The following is a 16,783-nucleotide window of genomic DNA, read 5'->3' on the forward strand; positions in this document are numbered from 1 at the left end:
GAGCCCCAAACCGCCAGAGCAGAGTGAAAATAGTGTGCTTGGTAATTAAGAACACTTCTGCGGCGACACTCTGCGACTCAGTAATACTATCTCAGACGCACGGCTGTCATTTTAGTTTTGGACTGGGGCTGCATGACAAGGGGGCCTCTTACTGGGGGGTAGATCGATCATGTGCAAACCACCAAATGTGTAAAATCCACACCCATTATAACAACAGTCAGCAATCCTCTACCATCCAACCCCTCACTTAGTGCTTTACCCTACTGATTCCCTCTCCTCCCTCTGCTATATACCTCCCTACCCCTCCCCTCTCTGTCCCCCCAGGGTCTGTTTTAGGAGGGGGTAGAGGAGGAGGGGAGGTAAAGAGGATAGCGGGGCATTGTAATAAAAGAGGGGAGAAAATCCATTTCTACATTTTTGCCAAATTAATTTTAGCTATGTAATCTGCTCTTTGTGCTCCTAAGTGGCGCAGGCCCCTTTTTCAATTACCCAAAGATTACTGTTAAGCTGAGGGGTGCTCCGTCATGGGCCTCATGTTAACCAGAGCTCAGCCCACTTCTCCAGGCACGCGCGCACGCACTCACACACACACACACACGCACGCACACAGTAACCAGATTAGTGTTCTGGTTTAAACCACTGGCGGTGAGCTGGTCTTGCTCTTCAACTCATATTCTGTCCCTCGGCAGTCAAAGAGGCATCACTAATCAGGCTTGTGGTAACATGGCTGATGTGTGCTGGGGAAAAGGAGAGTGAGCTAGCTGGTGTGTGTGTGTGTGTGTGTGTGTGTGTGTGTGTGTGTGTCTGTGTAGAGAGGGAAGGAGTAGGGGCAATGGGGGTGTGGGTAATGTTCAATTTGTACTCTTACAGTCCAAACACACTCATTAGCAGCCCTAACCATGGCGAGGCACCAACCCAAAACCTGGCGGTGGCAATTTTCCAATAGACTTTTAAAGGCATTAAAGTGGTAAGAGGGAGGGAGGGATAATGCATGGACTCTATGCTCATTTAACTATACAAATGCAAAGCTGAGGGCCCTAGGCAAGACACATGTAAGCAGCACTTAATGCTGAAAATCCATCATCTCCATAGGCTGAACCTACTGTGACCAATGTATGAGATACATTTCTGTGTAACTGACTACCAGATTGGTCTGGACTGAACTGTACCAGGCTGGAGTGGGTAAAGTACCCTTCCAGCCCCCCCACCCCCCTCCAGTGGAGCTGTGAGAGGGGTAGAGAGTAGAGGAGAGGAGAGGAGAAGGGGAGGGGAGGGGTAGCGCAAGGGGAGGGAGGAAGAAAGGGAGGGAGGGAGGGAGTGGGGTGGCATTCCACACCGCCATGGTCCCAATGAAAGATTAATGAACCCAGTAGAACTACTGGGAAACATGGAGAGACTCTGGGGACTCATTCACAGCCCTGAGCTCAAAAGACTGGAGAGAGAGAGGAGAGAGGGAGGAGAGAGAGTGAGAGAAGAAGGGAGGGGGGGTTGGTTGTGGTTGGTTGTGGTACACGACTCGTTAAAATGAATACAAGACACAAATCAACATGTTTCTTCCCCACAGTCCCCATATCTAATCTAAAAATCTTGAATGGAGGGATACAAAAAAAGATTGGGGAGATGACAGCTGCCAAACACAGCTGACAAGGTAGCCATTGAGCGAAATGCACTGGCTGCCCCAAACGGCCTTCACTCCTGAGCTGTGCTGTCAATTCTCCCTGTGCTGAAAGGCTTTAGAGGTCATTTAAATTAGTTATTTTGTCTCCATTGAGAGACAGTTTAAAATGCCCATCCACTGAGTCTGCATTGAGAGAGAGAGAGAAGAGAGAGGGTGAGGAATGGAGAGAGAGAGGGAGGGCGAGAGAGAAGGACTGTTTGAGCATAATAGAGAGAGAAGCTGTGAGAGAGAAACTGTGTGTGTGTGTGTGTGTGTGTGTGTGTGTGTGTGTGTGTGTGTGTGTGTGTGTGTGTGTGTGTGTGTGTGTGTGTGTGTGAGTGAGTGAGTGAGTGAGTGAGTGAGATATTGAAAGAGATTTACATCACAGACACTTTGGGGCTATCAGGCCTCCATTTCAGAAGCCCCGAGTCGAGCCGAGCCAGGCAAATAATAGACAACACAAGCGCTCCAGTTTCTATGGCTTCTGGGCCATACAGACACTACTGCTGTTTGGCTACTGTGGCGGCCAGCCTCTCTCTGTGTCACTGAGGGGAGGATTAGAACCACCCCATGAAGGGAGGAGGAAAGAGGAAGGTGTAATGTCACCCATAGAGAGAAAAAATCTTAAGCAATGGAGGTTTGCTGCCTTACAGAGAAGGCTGGTCTGTATCGAGTTTAAAGAATTCCTAATTATTTTTAATGATTGTTTTTCAGTGCAATTATTCTAAAACAACTCTGGAGAATGCCTCAATTCTATGCTTACATGCAGTGAGAGGGGTGTGAGAGTGAAAGATTCTCTGCAGCTTCCATTTTGGTCAAGTTGACTCACACACCTCTACATGCCCTGTAGTCCAGACTTCCCTGACAAGCCTATGAGTTAAGCTTTTGCACTCTCACAGAGAGAACAGGTGAGCCATCCCAGATTCCAACACCTACAGTGCAGAGCCCATATGGACTGTAACACATTTACAGAGCTTAATTGAAACAGCCATGGAGAGAAGCGGGATGATATTTTTTTTTACGATATGAGCCCAATCACACCTGAAGTTCAGGCCTTTGCAGAAAACACAGGCTAGGTTCACACCATATCTATTCAATCAACAATACATTTTAGCTTCCAGAAAATATATATAGCCTACACATGGAAACCATGTGTTTGATGTATTTGATACCATTCCACTTATTCCGCTCCAGCCATTACCATGAGCCCTTCCTCCCCAATTAAGGTGCCCCCAACCTCCTGTGACACACACACACACACACAACTTCCATTAAAATGAAGCCTTGCCGCCCCAGTGTAAATTAGGCCTCGGTGCAGCACCTGCTTTTAACACCCTCGGACAACAGGTGCTGATGGAATCACAACACAGCTCCTCAAACAAGTGGAGCATTATGCAAAGCACACATGCTAAACAAAGGAACTACGTGGGAGTATTTTCTGTTTCTCTACAAAGGAAGGAGCAAAGCCGACTTCCTGGCCCTGTTGCCATCACTCCCACTACTTTCAGCATTACAATCGACAGAAATATACTAGGAGACCAATCATGAGAGCTGTTCAAGAATGTGCGTACACACACACGCGCTCAAACGAGTACACAACCAACACACAATTGTATGAATTTGTATTCACTACTGTTCCTTGACCCTGATTAAACATTTCAAAGAAAGTGTCCCGCAGCAATCCCAACTTTTGAATGGCAAAACCCTTTACAGAAAAGCTGTAGTACTAGGACATGTGCATGCACCTCCGCACACACACACACACACACACACACACACACACAGTAGCCTACTTTATAAATACATATATATACACAGTTGAAGTCAGAAGTTTACATACACCTTAGCCAAATACATTTAAACTCAGTTTTTCACAATTCCTGACATTTAATCCTAGTAAAACTTCCCTGTCTTAGGTCAGTTAGGATCACCACTTTATTTTAAGAATGTGAAATATCAGAATAATAGTAGAGAGAATTATTTATTTCAGCTTTTATTTCTTTCATCACATTCCCAGTAGGTCAGAAGTTTACATACACTCAATTAGTATTTGGTAGCGTTGCCTTTAAATTGTTTAACTTGGGACAAGCTTCCCACAATAAGTTGGGTGAATTTTGGCCCATTCCTCCTGACAGAGCTGGTGTAACTGAGTCAGGTTTGTAGGCCTCCTTGCTCGCACACGCCTTTTCAGTTCTGGCCACACATTTTCTATAGGATTGAGGTCAGGGCTTTGTGATGGCCACTCCAATACCTTGACTTTGTTGTCCTTAAGCCATTTTGCCACAACTTTGGAAGTATGCATGGGGTCATTGTCTATTTGGAAGACCCATTTGCGACCAAGCTTTAACTTCCTGACTGATGTCTTGAGATGTTGCTTCAATATATCCACATAATTGTCCTTCCTCATGATGCCATCTATTTTGTGAAGTGCACCAGTCCCTCCAGCAGCAAAGCACCCCCACAGCATGATGCTGCCACCCCCTGTGCCTCAAGGTTGGGATGGTGTTCTTCGGCTTGCAAGCTCCCCCTTTTTCCTCCAAACATAACGATGGTCATTATGGCCAAACAGTTCTATTTTTGTTTAATCAGACCAGAGGACATTTCTCCAAAAAGTACAATCTTTGTCCCCATGTGCAGTTGCAAACCGTAGTCTGGCTTTTTTATGGCGGTTTTGGAGCAGTGGCTTCTTCCTTGCTGAGCGGCCTTTCAGGTTATGTCGATAGAGGACTCGTTTTACTGTGGATATAGATACTTTTGTACCTGTTTCCTCTAGCATCTTCACAAGGTCCTTTGCTGTTGTTCTGGGATTGATTTGCACTTTTCGCACCAAAGTATGTTCATCTCTAGGAGACAGAACGCGTCTCCTTCCTGAGCGGTATGACTGCTGCGTGGTCCCATGGTGTTTATACTTGCGTACTATTGTTTGTACAGATGAACGTCGTACCTTCAGGCGTTTGGAAATTGCTCCCAAGGATGAACCAGAATTGTGGAGGCTGATTTCTTTTGATTTTCCCATGATGTCAAGCAAAGAGGCACTGAGTTGAAATACATCCACAGGTACACCTCCAATTGACTCAAATTATGTCAATTAGCCTATCAGAAGCTTCTAAAGCCATGACATCATTTTCTGGAATTTTCCAAGCTGTTTAAAGGCACAGTCAACTTAATGTATGTAAACTTCTGACCCACTGGAATTGTGATACAGTGAATTATAAGTGAAATAATCTGTTGTAAACAATGGTTGGAAAAATGACTTGTGTCATGCACAAAGTAGATGTCTTAACCGACTTGCCAAATCTATAGTTTGTTAAAAAGAAATGTGTGCAGTGGTTGAAAAAACGAGTTTTAATGACTCCAACCTAAGTGTATGTAAACTTCCGACTTCAACTGTATATAAAAAGATTCACACTGCCAAGAAAGAGAAATGTTTTTCCTCGAGAAGAGTTCGCGTGAGTGTGTCTGTGAGAGCGTGCGTGTTCACATGAGTGTATGTGTGCGTACGCTGAACCCCCTCTGTGCGAGTGACAGCCACAGTATCAGGGTCTTGACCCCTGGTGGTGACCTCACTAGTGTCTGGGCTGTGTGGATGGAGAGAGGGCCTGTGTATTTGTGTGCAGGCTCTCTGGTTGCCACGGAGAGGCCGTGTCACACTCACTCAGCATCATTGTCCGAACCCTGACCCCTAGGCTTTCCCATCAGCCACTCATGTCCTGGGGCTAATGTAGGGCGGACACAACTTGGTTTTGGAACTGACCATGGTTTTGGATCCGAAAATAAAGCCTGACCTTTATCAAGTGGTATTTCACATTACAATGGTACATTTGAGTCAATAACTATGTTTTTACAATATTGCTTATCAATTAGTCTAGTTATAAACTTCTTAAAATAAATAAGAGGAAACTAGGCTAATCAAACATTTTTTTAAACTCTTACAAATCACTCTTTGAGCTGCTTCACCACAGGCATGTGGGAATGACAGTTGCAAGAGGATGCCCTGTGAGAGACAGAAGCAAAGAGGAGGAGGACACAGATTGTGAGAGAGAGCGAGAGCGACCCTGGAGAGAAAAGCAGGACAGGAAAAAGCTGTTGGCCTTGCATTTCCGCCTGGTGGCACCTTGCAGGGCAATTTGAAGACTTAATGTGAAGGTGGTGACCTAGTGGCCCCTGGGGGGCCCCGCACGTCTCTCCATGCTTTATCTCATGATATGATGAGTTGTCACAACGCCTTGCAGGCTCTAATGAGCTGTAGTGGGGTTGAGTGAGGGGGGCGGTGGGGGACCAGGGAGGGGGGAAAGAGGTGGGGGGCTGACAGCGTAGTGATGGATAGGGGTCCTCGCAGGCGCACAAATTCCAGAGCTAGCAGAAAAAGCTGCCAGGGCCCTGATCCGCTCCCAAAATGTGCCAGTGGCCCGCATCCAAGCACACACACAGGGACACGATGCAGAAAACACACACTGTGCAAGAGGAGTGGGAGGGAGGGAGGGAAGGAGGGAGGGAGGGAGGGAGGGAGGGAGGGAGGGAGGGAGGGAGGGAGGGAGGGAGGGAGGGAGGGAGGGAGGGAAGGAGGGAGGGAGGGAGGGAGGGAGGGAGGGAATGATTGGAGCTTGTGTGTGTGGACTTTCACATTATCTGATAAACTCAAAAACTAAACACAAACTGATGTCATTACCATGGCAATACAAAATTATTGTCCACTATCACAACAGGTCTTTTTGGCGTGATAGGATTTATTTTCATAAAAAGTTCACCTTTAAGGCGTTAAGAGTGCCCGCTCCAGGCAAAATATTATCATCTTCAAGCGACGCCCATATCACATCTCTGTTGACAGTAACTACATTTTCCCTCTCACTGTTAGCAGTGATGGAGATCAAACTGAACATTCACAAAGATACAGATCCTAGTCTACACATCAAATCCTAGTAACAATGCTACATTTTCATTAATGCAACACCTTGGGGTCAAACGAGCAGAGAAACAACATTATATACCATTTTGTGTTGGTTTCTTTACCAATACAATATCTTAAAGCGTAATCTTCTATGAACATACTGTATAAACACTTTGGCTGTACCCATAAGAGAACCCTTTTTGGTTCCAGGTAGAACCCTTTTTGGTTTCAGGTGGAACCCAAACAGGTTCTACCTGGATCCAAAAAGGGTTCTTCAAAGGTTTATCCTATAGGGACAACCGAAGAACCCTTTTAGAGAGCAAATTGTTTCTAAGAGTGTACAGTGTCAGAATAAAAATACAAACATGAACTTAGATCACCATATTTTAGTTAAAACTGGACAATTTCTGCAGCATTAAATACACCAATATTTTCCATATTTAGACATGGAACCAACCCTCACTGTTGTGTTTGCACTAAAATACTATCTCAGTAACATTAAAGGATCTCAATACTGTGTTGGGAAAAAAATGTAAGAATTTAGGAAAGGCGCCAGGCGATCAGTATTGCTATTCCAGAAAGGGAGAAAAAAAGCAGCCCACTCCAAGGGTATCTTGCTCTAGAGACCGAGTCAGTATATTTAAAAGTTAATCTATTCACTTTGCTTCTGTGACATGCTTGCTGCTGATCACAGGACCTAACAAAAAATGTATCTGGGCCAAAGCCTTTGCTCTCATTCTCCATCTCTCTTCATTCATTCATACATATTGAAGTCTGTCATTTGTCAAATTTACATTTAGCAATATATCTTCCATATGACTTTGTCAATGTGATTTTAATAAATAATTGTCTAAAATGTATTGTATATTGAGTTTTATACAAGAGCAATGTGCTATGTGTGTTTATGCTTCCTCATTAGAATGTAAACATCTCTTGAGCTGTCCTACCCGAGTTGAAGTGGTGTCTCGAAGCAGTGATACTACAGTGCAAGAGCTACACTGAGTTCTGTCATCATCTTTTGAAATGCAATCAGCGCCTCACATTTTCAGTTGAAAGAGGAGGCAATTATAATTTTGAATTAGACGGCAAAATTAAGAGAGGAATATGTTAATTTGTGGGTTATTTCAATTATATTTTACATTTCATGGTTAGACATGAGCATGATCAAATAATGCTTTGTCTAGGAAATACTATTCAGTTGAATAACAAGGTATGATCTTTTGAGGAATAATACAAAGTTCTACTGAACTTATTAGTAAATAACTGTTTATAGATTTGAATAGCAATTTAAAACAAAATGGCAATTAGGACAATTATTTCAAATGCTGCGTCCTGTCTTTGGCCTGTTTCTGTAAATGTACACTGCTAATTTGCATATCCCCACACACACCTCCCAAACACACGCCAAGATCAAGAACACCCCCTCCCCGCACATAAACATACACAGCCACTTAAAAAAAGGCAAAAAGGAATATTTGAAAGGAAAAAGCTATCTTTAAAGCCACTTTAAAGCAGATGACCACCGGCCTGCACTTACAGGAGGGGGAATACCCCCCGGGCCCCCCTTAAATCACAACAATCATCATCTGATCCTTAAAGTTCAACGGTAACATAAAGTGATGGAGCACAGGAATTGAGAGAAAGGTAGATGGAGACAGAGAGAGGAGGTAGGGGAGTATGGTTTACTCACCCAGCCACTGAGATTGAGATGCCAGCAGCCGATCTGCTGGAGGAGGGGGAGCCCGGGGGCAAGGACTCCTCCTTTGACTCCCCTCTCCTCCGGCCCCGCTAAAACGCCCTCACTCGGGTACATGACCCCCTGCTTACTTTTCACCTGCCCCCCACTTCTCCTTCCTCACTACGGCGTTCAAAACCAATGGCCTTTCCTTTCTTCTTCACACTATTTTTCCTCCTCCACTTCTTCTTCTTCGTCTTTTCTTAGCCCTCACTTCTTCTTCTCCCAAAGTGCTGAAGTGTGTGCGGCTGGGCATGTGTGTGTCCCTCAAACCGAGGCATCCTCATCGCGACACGAGTGGCCCATTGTTCCCAGGATTTTATGATTGGAAGTTCCACAGACATTTGTGTCTGAGGATTCACGGATGGGGCTCAGGGTCTGGAGCCTAGCCTGCCCCCCTACCTTCCCCAAAAGAGCCTGAGGATCCCCCAGCTTCCTCCACCACTCTCAGCAGCCCCTCGCAGCCTCCTCTCTCAGAAAAGTTTGTGCCGGTCACAAGAATTGAAAGCGAAAACACAAACCGAGAAAAAAATATAAAGTACTGCTTCTCGGCAGGGCAGAGAAGACTTCCCACAAGCAACAAACGAGAAAAAATACACAACAATATACACAACAAAAATCTTGTTATTACAAAACTCCAAGATTGCACACTCGTATATATGTGTGTGTATGTGTGTGTGGGCTCTGCAGTCCCTCCAGGAAGCCCAGAGTCGAACTGGCAGCTTGAAAAGCTTTGGCTACAACAAGGTAAAGCGAGCAAGGAAAGAGGAAAGAGACAAAGAGAGAGGGGGAGAAGAAAGAACAAGACACAACATCCACAAAGGGAGGGCAGGTTCAGCAAAGTGTAGCGAACAGTCACTTATCCGTGTGATACTGACAGTCCCCTCTCCAACCCAACTTTCCAGGGGGGGGGGGGGGGGGGGTTGAAATGTATTGTCTTCACTTTGACATGGACATGACATCTACGTGGGGTCTTCTTTCTGTTTTTCCTTTTCTGTTTTTTTTTTCTGTCCAATAATAGTTTCCACTGTTAACTCTTCCTGACCTGTGTGAGAAGATCAACTACGCAAGGCCTAAAGCCTCCATACCCCCAACTGCTCTCTCTGTCCTCCACCTCTGAAACATTATTATCATGAGATCATTTCCTCTGAATGTTCGGGCCCCACAACCATGCTCCTGTCCCTGCCGCTTTCCAGGCTCTTACCACTTCCAGGGCCTTAGACCAGTGCAAGCATACGCAGGACATGTGCTGTTCACCAATTAACAAGCAGGGTGAATTAACTAATTGCACAATAACTTGCTTCACCAAGGTTTAATTAGATATTTTGAATGTAAAGGAAATATACAATTTTGGTTTCTAATAAATATATAATTATATGGTTATAATTTTAATATTATTTAGTGACAGAAAAGTAGGTAGAGTTGACCGATTGTATATTCCAAATACATTATCACCTAATTTTACCTGGTGACAATGAATCAAAAACATATTTGCAATAAAGGAGCACCTGAAAAGGCGGAGCAGCATATTTTTTATATCTGAGCAACAATAAGATGTATAAAAATGACGACAACGGAAGCAACAAAAACCTAATGCATGGCTTTTAGCACACTATTTTATTTCAATCTTCTTCTTTTTTGGCCTGCTCTTCTCTGGCGTTCGCCAGGCAGTCCTGAGGCCCTTAATGCCAAAACAAAGCCCTGGGAAGGTCCTTTACATGGCTCCCACAAAAGCAACGAGGTTCCAGCTTGACAAGTAAAAGAGCCCCAACAACGTGGCAGCTAATTGCCTTCCCTCCCTCCATTCAGCTCGGCCGCCACACTCCCGCGACCTCCTTTGTCCCACGTGCACTTTCTTAAGTAAACTGCCAGTTCGCCCGCAAATGATGGACAGCTCCCAATCAGCCGGCCACAATGGCAACAGTGCGACCAACAGGAGAGACGACCCCTCTGAAAAAAGAGAGAAATAAAAGACCCTCTATCCCACTCCACTGTCTCCGGTGTTCACACTAGACCAAAAAGTGTGCAAGAAAAGAAATGAAAGAGAGGAAACCGGAATGGACTACAATGGATGGCGACCGTTACAAATCCTGCTAATTTGGACTTAACTTTGAGGAATATAAGACGATAATGAAAATGATTGGCATACACTCAAAGAGATTCCCCTAATCTAGGCACATTGTTTTGTGATAACATACCATGACAATTGATTTAATAGATTATTTACTGATAATACAAATTGAGTTTCATGATTTAAAATGCAATTAAAAATACATATTTCAAAATTATTTGAGAATAATAACTATCAAAATGTATACAAAAAAAAATTAATAGAAGAAACTGAATTAAAAATACATTAGATTTAGTTATTAACAGTACAACACACTTCACCATTTTCATTACCTTAATCATAATTGATATGATTTATGATCAATATATTATTACAAAATAATAAATATCATTTTAAATTAAAGTTGCCTTAGATTAATAAAACACTGTCAGACTGTCAGACAAAGCAATCAAACACTGCCTTTCAACCTGTCACTTAGCAACTAAACTATTATAAATTGCCAAATGGAAGACATACAATAATGTCAACAAACTCCAATAAAAAATAATATTTAAAGACAGACAAGTCCACTTACATTAGTTGAACAATAAAGCACAGGAGGTAATAAATAATGTTAATGTCTTACCATTTAAAAGAGCTGTATTTGGGATGCTGCTCGGTTCCTGGTTAAAACAAGCATGCTGGCGCTCATGGTAGCGCACCGACTACAACAAGACGCCCATCACCATGTCATCCACTAATCCACTGGGGGGCAGCACCTCATCTACGGCAGCCCCTCGCAAACCAAACGCCTGATCGGCTGAGTCGATAACACACCAGCGCAAAGAAGAGGGGAAATGACCGGTGGAGCTCCAGACAGCGATGGCAAGCCCATCCAGGTCCGACAGAGGAGAGCGAGCGAGCGGCCAAACCGGGCTTCTCACACTCAGCCCCCTCATTCATTCACACACACACACACACACACACACTCTCAGGCAACATTGCTCTCCTCCACGTCTGACCAGGAGTCCCTCTCTCATCTTCATATCCCCCCCAAATAAGCTCCTTTGTGTCCATCTCACTTTCTTTGATAAGTTGAAAGAACAACAAAAAGAAGTGAGAGAAAGAAGTGAGGGAGACGGAGAGAGAGGCTTTCCTTCCGCGGCTTGGTAGACATAAAGGTACTCGAGTCTTCTATAGGAGTTTCCCTAACTTGGCTAAACTCAAGCAGTGGGGTGTCCCTCGTCATGTCATTAATTCTCAACGCTAGCTACGCTCCATTCATTATGAGTCGGACGAAATAAAACGCAAAATCAAAAAAAAACAACAGTGCAAAAAAGAAATGTTTTTAAAAAGCCAAAGAAAGTAATCCGATCGGGCAGCGAGTGTGTGGTGTTATGGCCAAATTGCCCCCCGGTCCTGCCTGCCGGTAGCCCCAGATTTTGATGAAGGGACACCGTAAAAATACAACGATACCAAAAAGACCAACCAGACATTTATTAACAAAAGAGCAAGTCGCACTGTTAAAGCTTTGCAACATCCAGTGTCTCCCTGTAATCTTTAAAGACAACCGAGAAGAAAAAGGAGCCCCAACTCCAAAGTCAAACAAAGCCAGAAGACAAGCCAACAACAGCAGTTAACAATAGCAAAAATACTAATAAATTGAAACAAGCCGGTGTGGTTCCTAGTGAACTGGCAATAGGAAATTAAGCCCGGACAACTGGTGGCTTGAAGAGAGGAAGCCCACTCTTAAAGCCGTGATCCGACCATCCACCATACCACCGCTGTGAGCCTTTTAACCATAGCAGAAAAAAATGACTATTGATCTTCAAATGGCGATAATTTAAAAGATCAAAAAGATTAAACAAAATCAAGAATGTGCTGACTTACCATGTTATACTCTTTTTTTTGGTTGCAACTTTTTGTTTAAAAATATATATATATTTGCTCAAAGATGAGGCATCGGAGGTGTCAAATTTTTGTAGCCGTCTCTTGATCGTATTACTTCCGCAGTCCTGGTTTCCTATACGTGTGAACTTTTTCCGTTTCTCTTTTATTTTGTTTGTGGTACCTAGCTTTTTTTCCTTCCTTAAGACATTAAAAGCCTTCAGCTCAGTAAACCAGCACAAATTATCTTGTCACCTTGCGCAGCTCTGATGGTTTGGCCGCTAACTTTGGAAGGCCCTTTACTACTGCATCAAAATTAGCATTGTCAAAGCAGTTAATGAATATTAATATTGTATTTGTCATTGGAGCTGGCCCATTGCTGAACTCCAAGTCATCCATCAGGGACAAGATTAAGCACACAATTATTTCTGACTGACAGGGACCAAATCTGGGAGATTTATTTTCTCCAACAATTTAAAGAAAAAGACAAAACATCATCTTAAGGTGCCTCCCTAGAGACAAGAGACAAGATTAATACACTTTTAATGAAGCAAGATTTCATTGTGCGTGAGCTGGAGGAACGTCAGAAATAAAGGACAATAGAAATATTCTGACTCACGATTTTAACAGTTTTTACTGAAAGGACTGAAACCACAAATTACAAATATTTTCTGTGACAGCAGTCAAAAATTATGATTCAAGTACTATTATAATTTTTTTGATAGAATCTGAAATCTAATGAACATTTCTCCCATCCTTCTGGAATACCTTTTCCTGGGGGCTTTCTAACATGAATTGGAATGAAGAGCAATGAAAGATATAGACGGAGTAGTAAATAATTCCCGCACAAATTTGACATGAAACATTCATCAGAAACCTGGACCTCCAGCACTCTACGCGGAGCCCGACACAGTGCCGTTCACCGTGGACCACACAGGCAGCCTTCCACCAACACCACCCGCTACCATCATTTCAACTAAAACCGGGAAACCCTTTCTCTACACCAACTGAACCACCCGCTTACACCATTACAGTTCAAACCAGGAATCTTTTCCCAACAGTCTGAAATACAGTACCTATAACCCGGGATGTACATCAAACAACGTGTGAAAAATCACATATTTTCTAATCGAGACTGGCCAAGTCAAAATAACATATATATATTTTTAAATGCAGTGCCTTAATCAACAGCATCCTTACCTGCACCTGACTCGGTGAGAAATTAGCCAGGTAACATGCCATTTAGTTCAGTCCTACTCTTAATCCAACATCCATTGTAAATGCTTTTGCATGTTTTTGAAGAGCGAAAAAAGCACAGATCACACACAATTCTTTTTTTTTTGTCTTCTCACGCTTGAGGCTTAAGATTTTGAACAAACAGAAAATGAACTCTACAGTGCGATACCGGTTCTTTTCACCACTCTGAGGTGCTTTCGCCACTTTCCCTGCTTTTCCTTTCCCGTTATCCGTCAGGGGGGCGACCAAAATAGGAACCTTTTTTTAGGGCACGTTTTGGAGTTTCTTTCCATCTTTTCATGGAAAATACCACTTTGAAATATAGTAAAAAGGCGTCAAGGGGGGTGTACGGAAAATGACAGATGTGGGGTATTAATGCCACCGGCCCGGTGAATTGGTGCAGGTCGGGGGTCAAGCTATGGACACACCTTGGAGTGTCGGGCCCCTGTCGACCACCCGCCGGACCCCTAATACCATTAGCAACCCTTAGATGAACATTCAAAATTGGGCTTTTGTTCTCAAGGTGCTGATCCGACCCCAACAGACCAGCGGCACTACCACCCCAAAATACAGATGGTAGTGTCTTCTATTGAACTGAAGAAAGCAGCATAGGACCGCTCAATATCAACATTTTACGGCGCCTCGAAAAGCCGCAGGCATCGGTGTGATTTTTTCGGGTGTTTTTATTTTTAGATAACTTTGCAGTATATACCTTTAATTTTCATAAGCGCTTTATTGTATTTGACCTCACAATAATAGTTTGATATTGTAAGCTTTAAAAATGTATGATCATGGTCAATAGAAAATTGACCAAATGCTATATTTAGAGTTTTCATTTACCTTGGGTGGATATTGAGTTGTAAAATGTGAGAATATAACCAATTTAGCAATATTAAATTAAGATATGGTTAATATTACAAATACAATTGTGTGTTCCTCACAATGTATTTGTCAATTTGAGATTGACAAATGCTGGTCTATATGTCTACTTGAGCATACATTCATAATTGGGTATAATAATAATAATAATAATAATAATAATAATAATAATAATAATAATAACAATAATAATAATAATAATAATAATACAATTAATAATCATTGTAATAACAATTATTATTATTATTATAATTATTATAATTTTAGCATACAATAACACATTGCAATTGCACGAACACAGACACATAGCCCAAATAATTTGGTGTTCACCGGAGCCTGTCTTTAAGAGTAAACAGCAAGCAGAGAACCCCTCCATGTCTTAATGCATGTTGAGAGTCTATAACAGGTCCAATCTAGGTGAGTAGAAGGAGAGAGGAAAGGAGAGGAGAGCAGGCAGCTCTGTGGCCCAGCGTGATCACATCAGCACTAGTATCAAATTAACTCTCCGACTTTGAAACTTATTGATCTGCTATTAAGACACTAGTGAACTTGATGAAGTGAGTGCTGTAGGTGACTCGGGGATTTCAAAGTCTCGCGCGAGCCACTTAAAACAAGCCACTCTGATCCCCCCCCCCCCTTGCCTCGGATCTGGAGAGGGGGCTTCTGAGGAACCCCCAATTCATCTCCTCTCTCCTCTACTCTCCTCTCTCCCACTCACCCGAGGCCCGGGCTTTAGGACCGGCTCTCTCTTTCTCTCCATCTCTCTCTGGCAGCCTGGAGAACTGGCACAGCACTACTGTACAACCACACACTGTTAATTGCACATATTCAAGGGAATGATTAACATGGAGAATACAGTAGCTTTTACAGTGGTGCAGAACTCCTGTCTGATTCACACTTACATGAAAACAAACACACACACACACACACACACACACACACTGTTTGACTGCATGCTACGATGCATCAAAAAAGACGCATTCACGTCGGCTACAGTGTCGCTTCTAAAGACGTCACCATTAAAATTCACTGCTGATAAGGAGGGGAGTCTCCTGACCGAATTTACAGTATTTAATATTGTAAGGATAAAAGGAACAATTTGGAGAGCTAGATATACCATTGCTATTGTGTGGTGAAATCCCCCCCCAAGGAAAATCTTCACACCCACATTAGACACTGCAGAATGCCAACCATCTCCTTTTGTGCCACTGGGTGGAGGTAGTAGTTAATGTTTTCAGTTCATGCTAAATCACAATTACATTTGGAGATATAAACAAATCCAGACATGCCCACGGAACACCATCTTTTCTGGGCAAACCCTCTATAGAGCCTACTTTAAATAACATAACACAAAAAGCAGTGTCTGACTCACTCACTAGAAGCCCTATATCCTATATTGTCTCTCTCCATTCCACTAGAATGGCTGGAAAATGGATTTCAAAAACCCCACTGTAAACACAAGACGTACAAGTTCTCAGGTTCTGCCTCCACTAACCCACAAGGGCCGAGTAAAATAAATATGAATGGCTAAATGATGGACAGGACAGTGTTTGCGCTTAGGCTCCAGTGCTTGAAAGGTGTGTGTGTGTGTGTGTGTGTGTGTGAGTGTGTGTGTGTGTGTGTGTGTGTGTGTGTGTGTGGCTGCAATCGGAGTGCCAGGGCTAAGCTGTGTCTGTTCAATTAAGAGGTGTAAACAGATGACAAATGTGAGACAGTTAAACATTTAATGTGTGTTTATCTCTCCCCTCTCGCACTCATTTATTTAGTTCAGAGGAGACTCAAGGGTGGGTGGTGTTAAAGACTGATGGGAGAGATGGCGTCGGATTAAAATGTAGCCGCCACTCTACCGTGACAGCCAGCAGGCAACAGAGAGAGATTTCCTGACAATTGTTTTGACATTTTTTACTGTTCAACTAAATTCTGTTTGATAAAAAAGAGAGGGATTATACAATGAATGGAATAAATACAAATACTTATGCTGCTATGCAGCTGTTATTAGAGGCAACAATTACATTGGTTTCAAATTTGATGATATTATGACATTGAATGACATTTTTACATTTACATTTTAGTCATTTAGCAGACGCTCTTATCCAGAGCGACTTACAGTTAGTGAGTACATACATTTTCATACTTTTTCATACTGGCCCCCCGTGGGAATCGAACCCACAACCCTGGCGTTGCAAACGCCATGCTCTACCAACTGCGCTACACGGGATCTACAATGACAAAACATTTGAATTCGATTTTCTATTTCAAACAGTATCAACTGAATTCACAATATAAAAGTGCAATTAATATTGCTAGAACGTTCATGACCGCATTCTCCTTGCAAGTAAGATCACCTGACAATAGTTTTATGCTTCCTATCTCACATTGATATATATTGCCAAGAGTCAATGTCAAATCTGAGCTGCACTACACCCGCAGTATGCAGAACGAACAACGCCT

General features: G+C 43.0%; 1 protein-coding gene across 14 annotated transcripts in view; it reads right to left on the reverse strand.

Moving 5' to 3' along the window:
* The window catches only part of tcf7l2 (transcription factor 7 like 2), a 93,570-nt gene that overhangs the window by 17,533 nt on the left and 59,254 nt on the right, over positions 1–16,783 (reverse strand). The gene's annotated exons all lie outside the window — the stretch shown is intronic.

The sequence above is a fragment of the Coregonus lavaretus genome (assembly GCF_964263955.1).
Source record: "Coregonus lavaretus genome assembly, chromosome: 25".
In the NCBI taxonomy this organism is placed as follows: domain Eukaryota; kingdom Metazoa; phylum Chordata; class Actinopteri; order Salmoniformes; family Salmonidae; genus Coregonus; species Coregonus lavaretus.